Genomic DNA, 18643 nt, shown 5'->3' with positions numbered 1-18643 from the left:
TTAAAAAAAAAAGAATCCCTTTCTTCGTTTTCTTGTTTCTCTCTCTCTTTTTCCTTTGCTTGTTTTGTTTCTTAAATACCACATAGAGTAAATCATATGGTATTTGTCTTTCTCTAACTGACTTATTTCACTTAGCATTATACTCTCTATCTGCATGCACGTCATTGCAAATGGCAAGATTTCATTCTTTTTGATTGCTGATTAATATTTCTCAGTAATATATTTCTCTCTCTCTCTATATATATATGAATGTATATATATATATGTGTGTGTATACACACACACATATATATATATATATATATATACACCACTTTCTTTATCCATTCATCTATCAATGGACACTTGGGCTGTTTCCATAAGCTGGCTATTATAAATAATGCAGCAATAAACACAGGGTTGCATGAGTCCTTTTGAACTACTGTTTCTGCATTTTGGGGGTAGTTCTATTTTTAACTCCTTGAGGAACCTCCATACTATTTTTCCTATTGACTACACCAGTAGGAAAGAATATACAATTGGGGGGAAAAAAAAAACAAAAACAGTCTCTTTAATAAATGGGGTTGGCAAAACTGGACAGCTACATGCAAAAGAATGAAACTGGACCGCTTTTTAATACCACAGACACACACACACACACACACAGTTCAAAATGGATCAAAGACCTAAATATGAGGCCTGAAATCATAAAGATTTTTGAAGAGAGCACAGGCAGTGATCTCTCTGACATTGGCCCTAGCAATATTTTTCTACATATGTCTCCTGAGGCAAGGGAAACAAAAGCAAAAATAAACCATTGGGACTATATCAAAAGAAAATGCTTCTGCACAATGAAAGAAACAATCAATGAAACAAAAGACAACCTACAGAATGGGAGAAGATAGTTATAAATTATATATTTGATGAAAGATTAATATCCAAAATATATAACTAATGCAACTCACATCAAAAAATCCAATTAAAAAATGGGCAGAAGACATGAATAGACATTTCTCCAAACAAGACATACAGATGGTCAACAGACACAAAAGACGCTCAACATCACTCATCATCAGAGAAATGCAAACCAAAACTACAATGAGATATTGTCTCACGACTTATTAGAATGGCTAAAATCAACAGCACTTGTTGTTTCTTTGAAAAAGAATGCATATTCTACAGTTGTTGCTTTGCTGCATATTAGGTAAATTAGGTCAAGTGTGTTAAAAGTATTGTTAAAAAATTTTATAGGGGCATCTGGGTGGCTCAGTGCGTTAAAGCCTCTGCCTTTGGCTCAGGTTGTGATCCCAGGGTCCTGAGATCGAGCCCCACATTGGGCTCTCTACTGGGTGGGGAGTCTGCTTCCTCCTCTCTTGCTGCCTGCCTCTCTGCCTACTTGTGATCTCTGTCAGTCAAAAAAATAAATAAAATCTTAAAAAAAATTCTTTTATAACCTTAATGACCTTCTTGTTCTTTTTTTTCCATTGTTAAGTATTTAAATTTTCTCACTATAACATTTTAATTCTCTTTATATTATAACTAAAAAATAAGCTCTTATTTTAAATATGGTAGGGAATTGAACTATTTAAACCACCCTGTAATAAGTGCATAAGGAAAAAATAATTCCTTTGGGAAAGTCAACTCTTCATTTTTATTTATGTTTTCCAAATCTGAAATAACTATTATGAACTTTTAAAAAGTGAAACATAGCTATTTTAAAGCAGGTATAAATTACAAGGATTCCTGGTTCCCTATTCAAGAAAACCGAATCATATTTGAAGTAATATCACATACTTTGAAAACACAATTAGGGACTTTGATATTAATGAATGCATATTTATCTGAATTAATGTTCTGTACCTATAATCCTTTATGAGCTGGTTGTCAAAAAAGCTATCTCAACGGAGGGACCTGTCTTCCTATGGTTCTGAGAGGTAGTCCTTAATACTCAACATGCCCTTAAATGTTGCAATAATATTAACTCATGTTTTAACCAGAAGGTTAAACACAGTCTTAACCTTAACCCAGTCTTAATGGTTCTCTAACTTCTAATTCTCTTTATTCATTTTCCTTTGGTAGTTGTCTAAAGCCAGAACCCTGAAGGTTATTTTGCTCAGAAATGTTTAAGCCAGACTGTCGAAAACCTTTCCTACAGCTTTTGAAAAACCATTTCTCAAATGTATAGGAATTTTTATTTGTCAAAAATCTGCATGAGTCTAAAATTAAACACAACAACAGCAATTCATGTTGAGAAGAATTTATAAAGAAGGAAACCATGGCAACAGAATCATTTATTTTTATCTGCACCAACCCTTATCTCTACCTTCACCCCAAAACTAAGCACACTTAAGCCATTGCTTTTTCCATGCTTCCTTATTCCCACTGTACTTCTGCAATAGTCAAAAATAGCAACAGGAATTGTCATATTTATATTACTAAGTACTATGCAAGCCATGCTTCTTTTCTATTTACTTGCTCACATTATCCTGCAAATGGCCTTTGAGGAACTTCTGTGGTTGCCAAGGGGAAGCTCAGGCAATGCATCCCTTAGGGTCCATGCCACGTTAACTGGGACAGGCTCTCTAGTGGGAAGTTTGATTCTGATTTAATTCCTCAAGGATTCCACATCTGATCAGAAGTGAGCTGACCATACAGAGCAGGAACAAATGTAACTGCAGCATATTTCAACCTAAGTTAAGCTTCACTTGGCTCCTCTCTGTGCACAGGATCCAGAAAGCTCTGTTTCTGCTGTGCTACTAGATCACTGCCTGATCCTACATCATCATGCCAGAAGAACTCACACAACGAGTGTGCTTTTTGGGAGCAAAGGATTATAAACTTCCGGCAAAGACAGTTTGGTTAAAATGTTCTAAAAGTACTCAACTGTAATTTTTACATGGTTGATAACACTAAAAACCAAAAGTACATTTTCCTATGAATATTTTCAAATAGAATTCACTTTCAAGACCAGTATTTACTTGAAAATCTAATAGCCTCTTCTGATAAATATCAACCAATAGGATAGGGTATTTGAAATGTGTTTTCCCTGATTCCTTTGTCTATTTTGATTTCTGTTAACTCAGTTAGGGTGAAGAACTTAGGATGTGGAAAATAAAGGTCCATTCCTCACTAGTTTAGATCAGCTCTTCATCCCAAAAGAGCCCTAAGTGAAACAAAGACTTCAGTTTTGAAGATCAAGAGTAACAGAAAAAGGCACAAGAATATATTAAAAGGCACGAAGGGCATTAACCCAGTAAGTCAATTGAATCGCATGGAAAATTGATCTTATATTTTCTGAAATAAATGGGAAATCTGATAATTAAAAGGGCTCTCTGGCTTGCTTATCTGTTAGCCACACTCAGAGTTAAGTAAGAGACTGCAGGAAGGCTCCGTCTTAGACCGGTTACATCAAGAGAAGAGCAAAGTTCCCTATTGCCTCATTCTAACTTCTTCCTTATATATATAAGGAAGTTTCTGTGGCCTGTTTCCCAGAATTCCCCCCATTAGGTTGGTCTGTAGGCCAATTTGACTAACCTTGTTTCACTGAAGGTTTTCTGGGATATGAGCCAATAGACTACCTGGTATGTTTGCACAAAGCTTTGGCAAATTTTCACATAGATGCTTACAAGAATGAATATTTAACAATGGCAGTAAGTGTCTGGGTTTCTCTGAAGAAAAGGAAAACAAGAAAAACACTGTGTAGATTATTTCTCTGAAATCAGACAAAGCCAAATGTATATTGGTTTTCAGCTTCAGTACAGAGAAACAAAATTTCTCTCTCTCTGGAAGAATGATGGGGAGAAAAGGAGGAATATCGTGCAGTTTCTTTATTTCCACAGCTGCAGTTACTTTATTTTCTGCGATTGCTTCTTTGTTTCCAACATTTCCCATTTTTGGTAGCAGCTCTGAGGATTTATTCAGCAAATATTTATTTTGTACTCTGGAGGCTGAGTTGCGGCCCGTGATGAATGGTTAAATGTAGAAATCAGGCTACAGAAGCACAAAACCACAAGGGGATCCAGGTGTAAATAAGGTCTTGACTAGCCTCAGTCTCTCAGTCTCTCCCCGTCCGTGCGAGACAGGAAGGTGCTTATTCGGCAAGAAGAAAAGTAGTAAGAGCACAAAAGCAAAGAAGAAGGACAGAGATTTCCTTTTCCTACATTTTGTGGAATACTGCTAAATGACCATCCTTGAAACAAAACAACTTGGGACACTGTGTTTCAATGAACAGATAAGAAGAAAGAAACTGTCTATCCTTTCTGAGTCTACCGTCAGCTTTGCGATAGACAAGTTTTAGCAACTGGAATATCTTTGCTTTGAAAGACTTGCTAAGAAGTAGCTAAATCGAACAATTTTTATTCTTTGGATACGACACTGGAAGTTTATTAAACATATTAAGGAGGTAAGCAAGTGGCAGGGGAGATTTTGAAATACGCGAATGAACGGCTTATGGGCACCTGGGTTGTGCCTGTTCTTGGGAGAAAGTATTTAAATTCTTTTACACATTGGCAAAACACTGTTAGAAAAAGAGTGCTGATGTTCACACAAGGAAAATTGAAGGCTTGTACTCCAATATTTTGTTTGCAGCCAACCTCTTTTTAAGGGGCTGTATCCCAGAGTGTGATGAATGATAGGGCAGCAATAATAAACACATGAGGCAAAGAAGGCAAACGGAAAAGCACAGGAGAAAACAAGTGGATTAAGCCAGAGCAGGGGTGGGAATGCAAAATGTGTGACTCTTAGGAGACGCTGCCCCCTTAGGAGAGGGCCACTGATTTGTCACCAAGCTTTGGGGCCACCATTCTAAATGGGAAACAAGACATCACATGATCCATATTGTCCATGAGCTGAATCCAGTGCGGTCACTCAGAAAAGACATACTTATTCCTGGTACTCAGATTTGAGAGAAATTCTCCCTCCCTGGGGTCCTCATAAAAAAGCCAGTGAGTCATCTGGTGAAGTTCCTGGAGAGTGTCCTCACAGGGAGCAGGGGCATTTCATGGAGGGGGTGCCTCCTCTCAGGGCCCTGGGGTCTGGCATCCACTCACTACTCAGTAAATGAAGTCACTTAACCTCTCAGTGACTGAGATGCTTCAACTGGAAATCAAGGGAAATTAGTGACTTCTTGGGCTCCATCCAGCAGCATAAAACTCTGCTTCTTGGATTCTAGTCATTATAGCAGGTCCTTAAAAAGTTCTGCTTGCTACATTTTTCTTCCTGGAATAGCTTTGATTTAAGCCTACACCTATGTGTTTGTGTGTCTGTATTCAAACTTTTTATTCATTGGTCTACCGTAGTAGGCAAGGTCTAGGAAGGAAAGAGAATCCACACCAGTCATTTGAAGAGAGGATACTTAATGCAAAGAATTATTAACTGGTTATGAGGTGAGTAGCCAGCCATTAAGAGGCGACAAAAGAGAATTCAAAGACAAACCTCGGGCTGAGAAATTGTACCCACAGAAGGAACACACTTGGAGTGGGGCATTCTCTGCAATGCTGAGAGTTAGACTTCATTGGAGAGAGTGTAGCTGGACCCGCTGGCTGACAGAGAAGGTCACTATACTGTCTAGGCCAACTCCTGTCACAGCCAGTAGGCAGGGGATGGCAGGTAGGAAATTGGAGCAGACTAGCATTCAGAAAACCTTCCACTGGTGTCCAGCACAAGCGGTGGAGGATGTGTGCTCTGTCTCCCATCTCCCTCCCCATCACCTTTGGTGTCTGAGCTCTAGGAGCAAGAAGAGAGGAAGCAACTAAATCAAAAGAAAAGTCTCTTCCTCTGGTACTCTCTCTCCCTGGACACCCTCAAATGACAAAGCTTAACATGGAGCCAGCAGGTAAAGGAGAAATCTGCACTGATTCCAACTCCAGTATCACAAAGCAGGGCAATAAAGGGTGAATTTAAAGAATGGAGGCAAGAAATTGATCATTGGCATACCGACCTTTGCCTAAGTCATTAAATCCTTAAATGTATGAAGTGTCTATACACATGTTCATTGTGCATTTTATGCTACAGTGCATAAAGTGATATTACAGTGCTCCAAGTACTGGGATAAGAAATGGTGGCAGTGGAATCTAGGGCATTAGTAATTTCTCCAGCAGTCCCATGGATAGCTGACAAAGGAAGTTTGTCAAGTAAGAATGCTGATTGCTATAATAACTTTCTAATATTCATGGCATACAAGTTTGTGATTTAGAGCATCACGACGTCAGTAAGCCAATAATCATCTGAAAAGGAAGGGCATATTTTGTGTAAATGCTAATTCGTTTATTCAATCAGTCAACAGAAATTTGACAAATATTTATTATATGTTAGGTGCTCAGGATACAGAGCAAGATAAGAATTTAAAAAGCTCCAAAGGATTTACAGCAGTAAGTGCTGTGAAGAAGATGCCTAAGTGCTATGAGAGTAAGTTGCAGGGAGACTATACCCACTCAGGAAGGTTGCACAGAATTCCCGGAAGAGCGACTGAGGGCGAGCTAAGAGGAGCGGTGACTTCTCTAGGGTAAGGTTTGGATGGGGCAGGGAGGAAGCAGGGCCAGGCATATCATGTGCAAAGACCCTACAATGGGAAAGAACATAGATTCAAGGAACTGAAAGATCTGCATGTCTGAAGCCTAGGGATCGTGGGACGCGATCACTGAGGGAGATGCATTTTCCAGCTAACTGTCTCTGACTTCATCTTCACTGTTGGCCCGTCTGGGTCTCCAGTCTATCAGTACATACTACAGGTTTGGACTTACTAGCCTCCATAATTATGTGAGCCAACTCCTTATAATTAGTGTCTTTTTTTTTTTTTTTAAAGATTTTATTTCTTTAAGAGAGAGAGAGCATGAAAGAGGAATGGGCAGAGCGAGAAGCAGACTCCTCACTGAGCAGGGAGCCTGATGTGGGGTTCCATCCCAGGACCCTGGGATCATGACCTGAGCTGAAGGCAGATACTTAACCCACTAAGCCACCCAGGCACCCCAATAAATATCTTTCTATATATATCACAGATCCTATTGGTTTTATTTCTTTGGAGAACTCTGACCAAGGTAGGTAGGAAAACACCACATGAACACTTCTCTTAAGGATTTAATCACTGTGTCAATGATTCTCAAATGGGGGCAATTTAGGGGACATTTAGCAATGTCTGGAGCTATTTTTGGTTGCCAACACTTGGGGAAGGTGATACTGGCATCTAGGGAGTAGAGATCAGGTTAAGCCTTCTAAAATGAATAAACACTTCCCCCGGAAGAACAAAAATTATCCAAAGAATTATAATCAATCCAACTGTAGCAAATGTTGAAAGATCCTACTCTATCTGAATGGATAGCCACAGAAATCTTTTAAGCAGGACTAGGGTGGGGGGCTGGAGTGGGGTGGTTAGGAGGGAAGACCAGTGAGGCTGATCTTTTGCATCTCAAAATGTCTTGGTCTGGAGAAAGTCCATAGTAGATACACGTTGTATCTACTATGTAAGATCAAAGGGGTCTTAAGAAATGCTGCTGTTATTGGTAGCCTTAAACAAACCTCAAGTAAAATTCATCTGTTCATAATCTTTCATAGTATTATTATTATTTTTAAATCATAGCTCTAAAAATTCTGGACCCCATTCCTCAGGAAAAAGGAGAAAGTGAGTGACAGCATTATTCAAATGGCTTAACATAGGGGGAAACAAAACATGGATAATGCTCTTCCTTTAGTTGCCTTAGTCAAGTAACATGTGTGACAGATTTCTGCGAAATTAACTAGTTGACTTATTTTCTATCAACTCAACTTTCAGACCCCAAAACATTTTCAGGTAAGTATGCAATGGCTACCCATATTTCCACATGGCTAAGTGTTACTGAAGACCAGCTGCACAGGAAATCATAAATAGTCCAGTGGAAAGATAATGAAGATCAAATTCTGAGATTTCTAATTTGCAGCCATAGGATTCTTAGCTGAGAGCCCAGGGGAAGGGATCCTGATCACTGGAGGAACTTCTTGGTACTGCAGCAATAGATGTGAAAACTAGGAAAATGTAGATTCAGAAAGCATGCTATGTCACAATACATTGAGATAACATACCAATGGACAGTTTGTAGCCCCTCTAATTTACTCTACCTTTAACTCAGAAAGGGTGATATTTTAACATTTGGACACCTTTTTGTCTAATCCCTTCTGTCTAGAGATCGTGAAAAGTCTAGATTGCAGATACACTTCTATTAACAGCTTTGTGCTAAGACTTTTAGGAGAGATTTTGATTTCAGCTTCCATAAATCTTTAGAATATTATTTATTATTATTATTTTTTTACTTTAAGTAGGTCCTACGACTCAGTGTGGGGCTTGAACTCATGACACTGAGGCTAAGAGTCACATGCTCTTACCAACTGAGCCAGCCAGGTGCCCTCAACTCTCTTTTAAATGAATTATGAATATTGAAAATCTTTGTTGTAAAGGTTTTAACTAGATTTTCTTGGGTATTTGGTAAACTCCTTTTTTTTTTTTTGCAAACTTACTTTTCCTTCTAAATTCTGATTGAACTAGGTATATTGGTTCACCCAGAACTAACTTCATTAAAGTACTATTTCTCACTGTATTTTCAAATTATCAAACACCTCCTTTGATCCTTAGACAAAGAGAAACTGTCAGGACAAGCAAAAAGATGGATTATGGATGAAAGCTAAAAGCCAGTGAAAATAGCTAAAAATAAGACTGTGCCCCAAATAAATAGGAAAAAACTTCAATTTTAATATGAAAAGAAAAAATAAGAATCTCCATGTTACCTAGGAAATAAAATAACCATAAAAGTATTTCCTAAGTGCTAAATCCTAGAATATTATAATTCAAGAGATCCCATTTGTTTTCCTCTGGATGAAAAAAAATACACATCACTTTTTGTTGTGTCAAGCCCTTTTGATGTTTTTATTAGTTTACGCCTTCAAGCTTTCCTACCCTATTATTTGCTTAAAACAAAAGCAACCAAACTAAACAAGATAGAGGATTAGAAAGGAAGATTTCTGAAAACTGAAATCATTTGTTTATTACTAATCAGGAGTGTGTATTAAATGGATTATTATTATTTTTTAAGATTTTATTTATTTATTTGCCTGAGAGAGAGAAAGATTACAAGTAGGCAGAGAGCCATAGAGAGAGAGGGGGGAAGCAGGCTCCCCACTGAGCAGAGAGCCCGATGTGGGACTCCATCCCAGGACCCTGAGATCATGAACAGAGCTGAAGGCAGAGGCTTAACCCATTGAGCCACCCAGGTGCCGCTATGAATAGATTCTTAACAGTAGATATCACAAAGGCTAAGGTATATTTAGGATTCAGAACTGTCTATATTTAGTAATTGAATATTCAATCTAGATGGCTCCTACATACATTTTTTTTTTAAGATTTTATTTATTTATTTGACAGACAGAGATCACAAGTAGGCAGAGAGGCAGGCAGAGAGAGAGGAGGAAGCAGGCTCCCTGCTGAGCAGAGAGCCCGATGTGGGACTCGATCCCAGGACCCTGAGATCATGACCTGAGCCGAAGGCAGCGGCTTAACCCACTGAGCCACCCAGGCGCCCCTCCTACATACATTTTTAAAGCAGAACTGCCAGCATGTTTGGAACAAGAGGGTATTATGCTGAGGGAAATAAGTCAGAGAAAAACAAATACCATATGATTTCACTCACATGTGGAATTTAAGAAACAAAACAGATGAACATGGGGGAAGGGCAGGAAAAATAAAATAAGATAAAAACAGAGAGGGAGACAGACCACGAGAGACTCTTAACTATGGGAAACAAACTGAGGATTACTAGAGAGCAGGGGGACAGGGGGACGGGCATCAAGGAGGGCATGTGATGTGAAGAGCCCTGGGTGTTCTGTGCAACCGATGAATCACTAAATTCTACCCCTGAAATGAGTAATACACGATATAGTAACTAAATAGGCAACTGATGAATCATTGAAACTACATCTGAAACTAGATGTACTGTATGCGGGCTAATTGAATTTAAATCAATCAATAAATAAGGAAAAAATGAAAACTACAACAGCCTGCTTTCCTCATCTGTACCTGAACTGGCTCCGATACTAAATACTCCCAATGTAGACACACACTCACCTTTCACTCACACTCCACACTCCTGATAACAGGAATTGCATTTCTTTGAGGATGGAAGCCATCTAGAGAGTGGCTAAAAGGAAGTGTTGATGAACAAGCAGCTGCAGGGGGGCGGTCCACGGTATTTAACGACCATCCTGCAAAATATCAGAATCACAATTTCTAAAAACACTGACCTCCCTACCTCTTGCCACATCACATTTTCCATCAAAGAAAACAAAGATTCTGAAAGAGGAAACATGTGGCCAGCTGTTCGCATCACAGTCCCTGAAAATCAATCTACTCCACTGGAGGACAAGTTAAATGTTAGAGCTTTTGCCTTCAAGCTTTGTGTTTTCTTTCTCTTTCTTTCTTTCTTTTTTTTTTTTTTTTTTTTGGTTTTTGATACCTGTCTTTTCTTTGCTAGATTGTTGGCTGATAAAACTATTTTCAAACATTTGCATGACTTCTGTTTCTGTATTGCAGAGGGGGGAAGACCTTTTGTGATAGGTAGTAAAAATCAAGCAAAACAGAGTGTCAGGGTCGCGATTTGCCAAAGGTCAAAGGTCATGACAAGTGACTGGCTCCAGAGGCTTTGAGGTCAAAGGGCAAATGGAATCCCATAACAGCCACTCTGGCTTTTTACATCACAAAGAGACCGATGCTTTCCTAACTTCTGTGAAGGAATCTACACCAGTGTTCACAGTTTTCCTTGAAAAATTATTCCAAAATGATTCTGCCCGTGATTATTTTCCCCCTTGAAACCAAGTGGCATGAAATAGGCTTTTATATAAATTGAATGTCTCCTTAGCTTTTTATTTGTATTCTATATTGGCAACCTAGAGGAGGAGGAACTAACAGAGATTAATAGGTGTTTTTTAAAAGGATAATAAGCACATTTTTTGGAAGTTCAAAACCCAAACCGAAAGGGTACATTTATCTTTTTGTTATTTTCTTTTTCAATCCCATGTGTACTTACTGAATGTACCTAAAAATTTGTTTTCCTTGAAAGAACAACTAAAAGCAATCATGATCTCTTGTGCTTTCTACTGGGGATATATCTTCAAAGCTAAGTTCTTAATACAGGTTCAGAATAAGGTTTTATAACAGGAACCATTCTGGAATTATCATAATGTGGTTTTTTATTTTTATTTTTTTCTAATTTGAAACAAATATAAAACATCAGTGATGCCAGGGCCACTGTTTAGGTCAGAATGTCTGGCAGATCTCAGGATGTATTAGTAGCTGCTGTTATATCTAAACCATGTGAACTGGAGGAAAAATGCAGAACTTTACTTTTCAACTCCATTGGTTTCTAACCTCTCATGAGCACTTAATTCCTCATAGAGAAGGAAATAGTCACGCTGTAGAATCCTGTGGCCCATGAAGGGTAATTGGATAACATCTTTTGAAAGATTTACAAGGCTGCCAAGGATTTTGCCAGCTTTAAACCTGATTGATTCAGTGTGAAAAGATCTGAACAATTCTGACCTAAAAGTTTAAAGACAGACCTTTCCTGTGAAAGTATAATTTAGAGGCTGTAATAAAATTGTATTGAAAACACCACATTGAAGAACACAGCCATAAATTGCAAAACTTAGCATTATGTTAAAGGACATTTTTTTTTTTCTTCAAGTTCTCTGAAAGAACCCTAATTGTTCACCAGATACTTTAATAATGAGGTGTTTTTTGTTTTTGCGCTTTTTTTTTTTTCCCCTGGGAGAAGTCCCTAAAGAAAGACAAAACTAGCCAACTACTTTGCCTCCCTAACCAAGAAGTCAAACTTCTTGGTTATCCATACAAGTGGAGTTTACACAACTTTTTTCTTATTAGGTAAAATAAAGAAAAGCAAAATTCTGTTTAACAAAGAGTAGACTAAACAGACTTGCTCCATATTTTAATTTTTCAAAGTGCTATTTCTCATCATATATTAATTTCCATTTGATAAAATATATACACTCATAATTAGTGCAATATTTTGTGGGTAGGCTCAAATGCCTGTGATGACTCAGACAGATTAATGATTAAATATCTTCCAGCTAATTACTCCAGGTCATTAATTATTTATCTAAGTCCATAATTCTATCATCTATTTTAGCCTCTCTTTTCTATTGCTCATCTTGGAAGAAGCAGGTTTGGGGAAATTAAAGCATAAAAATTTTAAGTAAGCAACATTAAGTAGAATATATACATCTTTTTTCCTTTTCTTTAGAATCAGGGAAAAATTGAGACGATGGTATTTAGACAATAGCCTATTTATCTTTAAACAAGACCTCCTTTGTGACATGTTCACTAAATTTGTGTTTCCTCCTCAAATTTCAGTTTGAAGGATTAGGGAAAAATGCCATGTGCCCACTTACCTGTGATGTGGGAGATATACCATTTGCTTTTTGATTCTTTGAATCATATGAACCAGTCTTAGATGTGTAAAATGGGAATCTCAATTTACGGGTATTTTTGTCACTATATACATATTTACAAGTGACCAGAAATGACTGCTTTTTATATAAATTTGCGAGAACACTAACTTGTCAACAAATTGAAAGTCTACTTTCCCACATCCTTTCAAAAGACAAAATAAAAGCAGAACTGTAGCACTAAGAAAGAAGTTTCAGTTAAGAAATGTATAAAGGAGGCACCCACTTCCATGTAAACCAGTTTATACTGAGAAAGGCATTCCGGAAGCGAGGAGGGGACCACGTGCTGGGCTCTCATATTTCTTTCCTGAAGAATTAGGTAGTAAGTTAGTGCAGGCTTTTACCTCTTTCCATTCTAACTATAGTTAAGTGTCTATGAGCTGATTCAAATGGCCACCTGAAAATCCTCCCTGTTTTGTGAATTAGAACAGTTCCACCCTTACTGAAGCCATCAAGAATTGAATAATTCCACTGTCTCAACTTCCAGCTGACTGTTAGCTATTTCTGCAGGACAACATTACCAGGTTGGTCTACAACAGTACTCTAAACTGGCATGGTCCCCAGAAACTCTTCCTCAGAACATTACAGCCAATTAAGTTGAAAATTATTAACTACTGGGAAAATACCCCAGGATGAATGAAGAGGCATATTAGGAACTGGAAAAAAAAAACAGTTTCTGATATGTTCACATCCCATCAAATATTTTTATACAAATCATCCATTCTACACAATAAAGGCTTAGAATAGATAGCCTTTTCCAGGGGCCTGATTTTGAGTTCTGGTGCCACCTAGTGGAACGGAGGAGGAAAAGACGATGCAATAGAGGCTTGACTGAGTCACAGTAGATCAAGACTATCACCTGATTCATTTCCTTCAAATCACTTAGAATATAAAAAATACCTTTCACTTTCCTGATGAGGTACTTTTGAGGGCTCCCTATCAGTTAAAGGATTATCAAACCCCTACTTTCCCTCCAGCCTCTTCCTGGATATCCCTAGAGGCAATGAATTCAACCTGATCTGAGATGGCTTGCTGTATTTTCAACCACCTATGGTAGAAAGTGTTTTCGCACTTTGGACCCACAGTTTCAGCTCAAGAGCAGTGTGAGTGGGACCTGGAGGTGCAGGTTCAGTGCACAAACCCAGAGCAAGTTGAGTTCACATTTCAGCTCTGCAACCTTCTAGCTGTGACACAGGACACATGACAAGCTCCCTAGGTCTCAGTTTTTTTCACCTATAAAGTTGGGAATAATGCCCATTATCATATCTGTGTTGTGAATCAGCTGGTAGGTGTGAAAGTGCTCAAAATAGCATGTCACACAGTACACACTCTATAAGTGTTTGATTTATTATATTTATAGGTTGGGCAAGTCATCAAGATAGGAGCCATGGCTACAGTAATGGGAAGAGATGAGAAGAGTATATTGAACAATAAATCTCAATGTGTATACCTGGAATATTTCACCTATAAGATGCTCCACTAGTTCCATGGGGACATAAATTTGAGAGATGCTGCATGATAGATAGCTATCTGGCGTATACGGCTATATAGATATATATTGATGGGCATAGAGATACGGATAAAGATATGTGGTAATTACCATAATCAAGGCTGTCAATTCCTGACATATTAACAACTCGCCTTACTTTGTCTAACTTGGCATTTCCTAAACCTATTTGACCCAAGAATTCTTTTTAATGTGACATCTTAACATCTTAATGCACATTTAGGGTTTGAAACTGAATTAGGGTAAATCGGAGGGGGAGACAAAGCATGAGAGACTGTGGGCTCTGAGAAACAGAGAGGAGGGCGTGGGGGTTGGGTGAGCCCGGGGGTGGGTGTTAAGGAGGGCGCGGATTGCATGGAGCACTGGGTGTGGTGCATAAACAATGCATCTTGGAACACTGAAAAAACAAAATTAAATAAAAATAATAAAAGTGGGGTCTTCAACTCAAAACCTTTAAGGACTAACCAAATACTGTAAAGCAGGGAAGTAGTTCAGGTGAAGTGCAGTATGGAACGGTGTGAGTTATGCAAAACCAGAGGACACACATGTCGCCGAAATACATTTCAATTCGGCTTGTGAAAAACACTGTGTAGACCAAAGAAAACATATCTGCAAGCTGAATCTGGGCCATGCTCAGCAAATCCGAGTCCTGTGGAGTGAGAAAAGAGGGCTAACTGTGTTACTTGGAGAAGAATGAATTTTTAGAGATAATAAGGAGAACTTAACAAAAAAAGATTGGGAAGGAGAGGTAAAAGATATAAAACCAGGAAAGGGTACTGTCCTGGAAACAAAAAGAGGCAAAAAAAAAAAAAAAAAGAAGGGTCTCTGGACCAGAGAAAGGGTGTCTTCATTTCCACTGCTGCTATTATAAAATACTATAGTCTTTGTGCTTGATACAAAATTATTATTTTACAATTCTTTTGATGAATTTTGAAGAAGTTTGATGAGTCTCACTGGCTACAGCCAAGGTATTGGCAGGCTCTGGGGGAGAATTAGCTGCCTATCCTTTCTAGCTTCTAGAAGCTGCCTACAGTCCTTGGCTTGGGCCCCCTCCTCCAGCAAAGGCATGTCATGTAGTCCTTCTCACATCACATCAGTCTGATCTCCTCTCCTGCTTCCTTCTTCCACTTAAAAACAAACAAACAAACAAACAAACAAACAAAAAAACAAACTTGTGATTACATGGGATTCACCTGAACATCTCAGGATACTTTATTTTAAGGTCAGCCAATTAGCAACACTAATTCCATCTGCAACAGTAATTCCCCTCTGTCGTGCACCATCCCAAATTCAAAGGTTCCAGAAATTAGAAACGGGCATCTTGGGGGAGCCATTATTTTCTCGATGGCAGACTGTAAATAGGAAGAATACTGCAGAGAGGCACTGTGTCTCTGAGAGCAAGGACTGGAGCTTCTTTATGCCCCCAAACTATCCATCCTCTTACTTGATAATAATGGGAGAGAAAGTTCAGAAAGGGGAAGGAAATTGAAACCTATTTGGCAAGAAATTATGCTCATAATTCACAGTGTGTGGTTCTATGGTGTCTGTACAAGTTAGAATACAGATGCTCCTTCAGGAAGAAGGATTAGAAAAAGAAGCCTATTCAAAGAGTAGGGGACCTTTGCCAAGCAGACAAAGTCCCCCAAAGCTATCCATCCATCCCCCCAGAAGGGGGAAGATGGTGTCGCAAGCTGATGCCCTGAGAGACTGTGCAGAGGGCGCCTGCGTCAGCCATCAGCTGCGTTCCTTTGCCTGGGGCACAGCCTCCTAAGGGTGGTGTGGCCGCAGGCAAGAGAGAGCCTGTATTCTGTGCTCTCTGGGAAACGTTCCTCAGCCACTGTCATGCTCAGAGACTTACTTCTTTCATGGCCTTTCTCAAACTTTGTAGGATTTTCTCAGAGCATTTTGAACAGAACTCCAGAATAGCCCATAGCACATGTTATCTTGGCTTCTTACATAAATACCCTTCTTCTTGACAGTGAATTCCCTAAATACAAAGGACACTTAAGGCACTTTTTTCCAACTCCAGCCGAGTGTCTGTTTATATTGTTACATTTGCTACTGGTGGGGGTACATGAGAGGATTTTACATGGCATAAAGATAAATTTTAAAACACTGCTAGTTAAGGATTCGAGAATATATTTGTGTGTGTATATATGTAGATTCTTGGTATTCAAAGTATGCTTCTTAGCCTCACCTGAGAGCTCATAAGAAAGGTGGAAATGGGCCGCACCCAGACTTACTGCCCTGGAATCTTCAATTTGGTTTTATCCCTGAGTGACTTGCACACATATCAAAGTTTGAGAAATACTGATGAAGAATCAAACCCATGATCTGACAGGTAACACTGTGTAGAATGGGGCACATTTGAAAAAAGCAAGGCCCTTTATGCTGCATTTAAAGAAAAATAACACACAGGTGTCGCCTAAATATGGTGAACACTGAAAGAACTAAAAAAAAAAAAAAAAAAAAAAAAAAAGGAGAAAAAGAGAGAGTGAGGGAGACTGAAATATAGAAAAGAGTGAACATGAAATATGACTAAAAAATGTGTGCTGAATTAGTTGCGTATTTAATTTTCTGTGCCTTTGGCATTATGTTGTTACACTTACGTAATAGGTTGCTACTATTTTCCTCTCCACCTGTACCCTGAATCTTCTTTCCTTTTTCCTTCCTAAGTCAGTAACCTCAAAGCTTTGCCTTATTCATTAGATATATACATATATGTATGGGTGTATATATATATATTTTTTTTTGTCTTCTATACATACACGTATATGAATTATACATACACACACATACACACATATATAATAAATATTAGTAAAATATCTTGTCTTATTCATTTCTTTACTCAGTGAGCAGATATTTACTGAGCATTTGTCTGTGCCACAGTCTAGGTTTTGGTAAACAAGAAAAAAATATACACACACAAACACACATTATATATAATAGCTAACTATTAGTATAATATCTCTACTAGAGATATTATAGTAACCTCAAAGATATTATATTATCCCACCATACCTATGATATCTGAAATTCCTGTAGGTATCTAAAATAATTCCCCTATTACTGACAACTAACAAACCCAAGAACAAAGAACAAACCCAACTATCCTCAGGTTTGACTTAATCATGCAAAGCACTGGGCACACACGTTACAATACTTTAGTTGTAAAGGTACTTAATCCTATAACAAAGTACTAGCTGCACATAAAGCAAAACCAACTGAGTAATACAAACCCCACCCACATTCCACAAGTCCTAGGAGTGGAATATGCCACATCTTCATTCTTTGGTAGGTCCCACCATTAGCAGACAGGGGCCCTTTCAGGCAGTTAGAGGCCAGGGGTCATATATAAGGGGTCAAAAAGTCCTTTGCTCTGACTGACTAAATGCTAGCCGCTGCTCTGGGGCTGTTACCTGGGGGCAATGCAGTCATACTCTTGGAATCCTGGGCATTAACTGTTCAACCATATTATGCTTAATCTAACCACCATGAAACCAGGAATCTCAGAGGTTAAATGCTGAGCCCACAGAGATTATTATTCTTTTTGGACTTTCAAAACTTGCAAAACAGTTATACTTCAGGAAGATGTTTCTCAAGATTCTATTGTCTACTGGGTAAATCTTTTCTGATGTAAGACTAGGGATATTGTTAGTCTCTGTTTTGCTGCTTTAACACTTCCAAATACCTAAATGAAGTGATGTATGAATGGTGTAGAGTGTGGTTTTAAGATCAAGAGACATGGGGCATTTGTACCTAGAGAGTATCTTTCAACCTTTAAGAAAATCTTGTTATTTAAAGATGTAGGGCAATTGGCAGTCAATACTTTATTCACTAGAGAATTGATTCCATAATCCAATGAAGATCTAGTATGAATTACTGACCACTGAGGCAGTTTTATTATCAAAGACATTCAAGTGCTCACTTCTGTGCGTTATTTTGATGTAAAGTCTACAGTTTAATGTTTTCTGATTCTTAAGTGCTTTATTTGTATCTTCTTATTTAATTCTCACAATTTCCATTTTACAGGAGAGAAAACTGAGGTACAGTTGATTTGACTCCAACCAGTGTGAGGATAAAGTTCAAATTCTTAATCCTTTCATTCCTTCCTTGTCTTTAATTTAAACATTTTTTTAGTTCATGGTGTCTGTGAAGCATGAAGTCTATAATATTAGGGGAAAAAAACTGGCTAGCTTATAGAAAAAATAAATTGAAACAGAAAGCAATTAATTTCTCTTAACATGAATGAAAGATGACCTAAATACTGTGGAGATGTGACTTCAAGTATGGAACTTTGTAGGAAAAATATCCTCTTTTTTGAATAATCAATTTAGCACTAATCTTCCTGTTCTTAATTTTTATGTTTACACTTTTTTACATTTGTTCTTAGAACTTGCTATTTTCTACCCAACCATGGGTATGTCATTATACATTTGTACATTCTCTCTCTTTTGCAGTGTGTATAGTCACATGCACACATGCCATTATTCATTCATAAAATTGCTTTGTATCTCTTTACCTGTCTGTAAATCTCTCAGTTCTTCAGGGTTTGGAAAGGAGGTATGATCAGTAGAATGAACCCGCACCTACAACCAAAGAGATCTTTAGTTCAAACCCTTGTTCATGACTAACTGGCTGTTTGTGCCTGACTATCTTCTAAATGTAACATCA

At 38.1% G+C, this 18643-nt stretch overlaps 1 long non-coding RNA gene across 2 annotated transcripts in view; it reads right to left on the bottom strand.

Annotated features, from left to right (window-relative positions):
- The window catches only part of LOC309849174, a 104608-nt gene that overhangs the window by 59935 nt on the left and 26030 nt on the right, over window positions 1-18643 (bottom strand). For both annotated transcript variants that reach the window (XR_014303548.1, XR_014303549.1), the window contains exon 3: window positions 10064-10200. This is a non-coding gene — a long non-coding RNA (uncharacterized lncRNA). The remainder of the gene's footprint in view (window positions 1-10063; window positions 10201-18643) is intronic.

The sequence above is a fragment of the Mustela nivalis genome (genome assembly GCF_964662115.1).
Source record: "Mustela nivalis genome assembly, chromosome: 15".
Taxonomy (NCBI): Eukaryota; Metazoa; Chordata; class Mammalia; order Carnivora; family Mustelidae; genus Mustela; species Mustela nivalis.
Note: the sequence above shows the minus strand (reverse complement) of the source record. Positions and strands in the feature narration are given on the sequence as shown.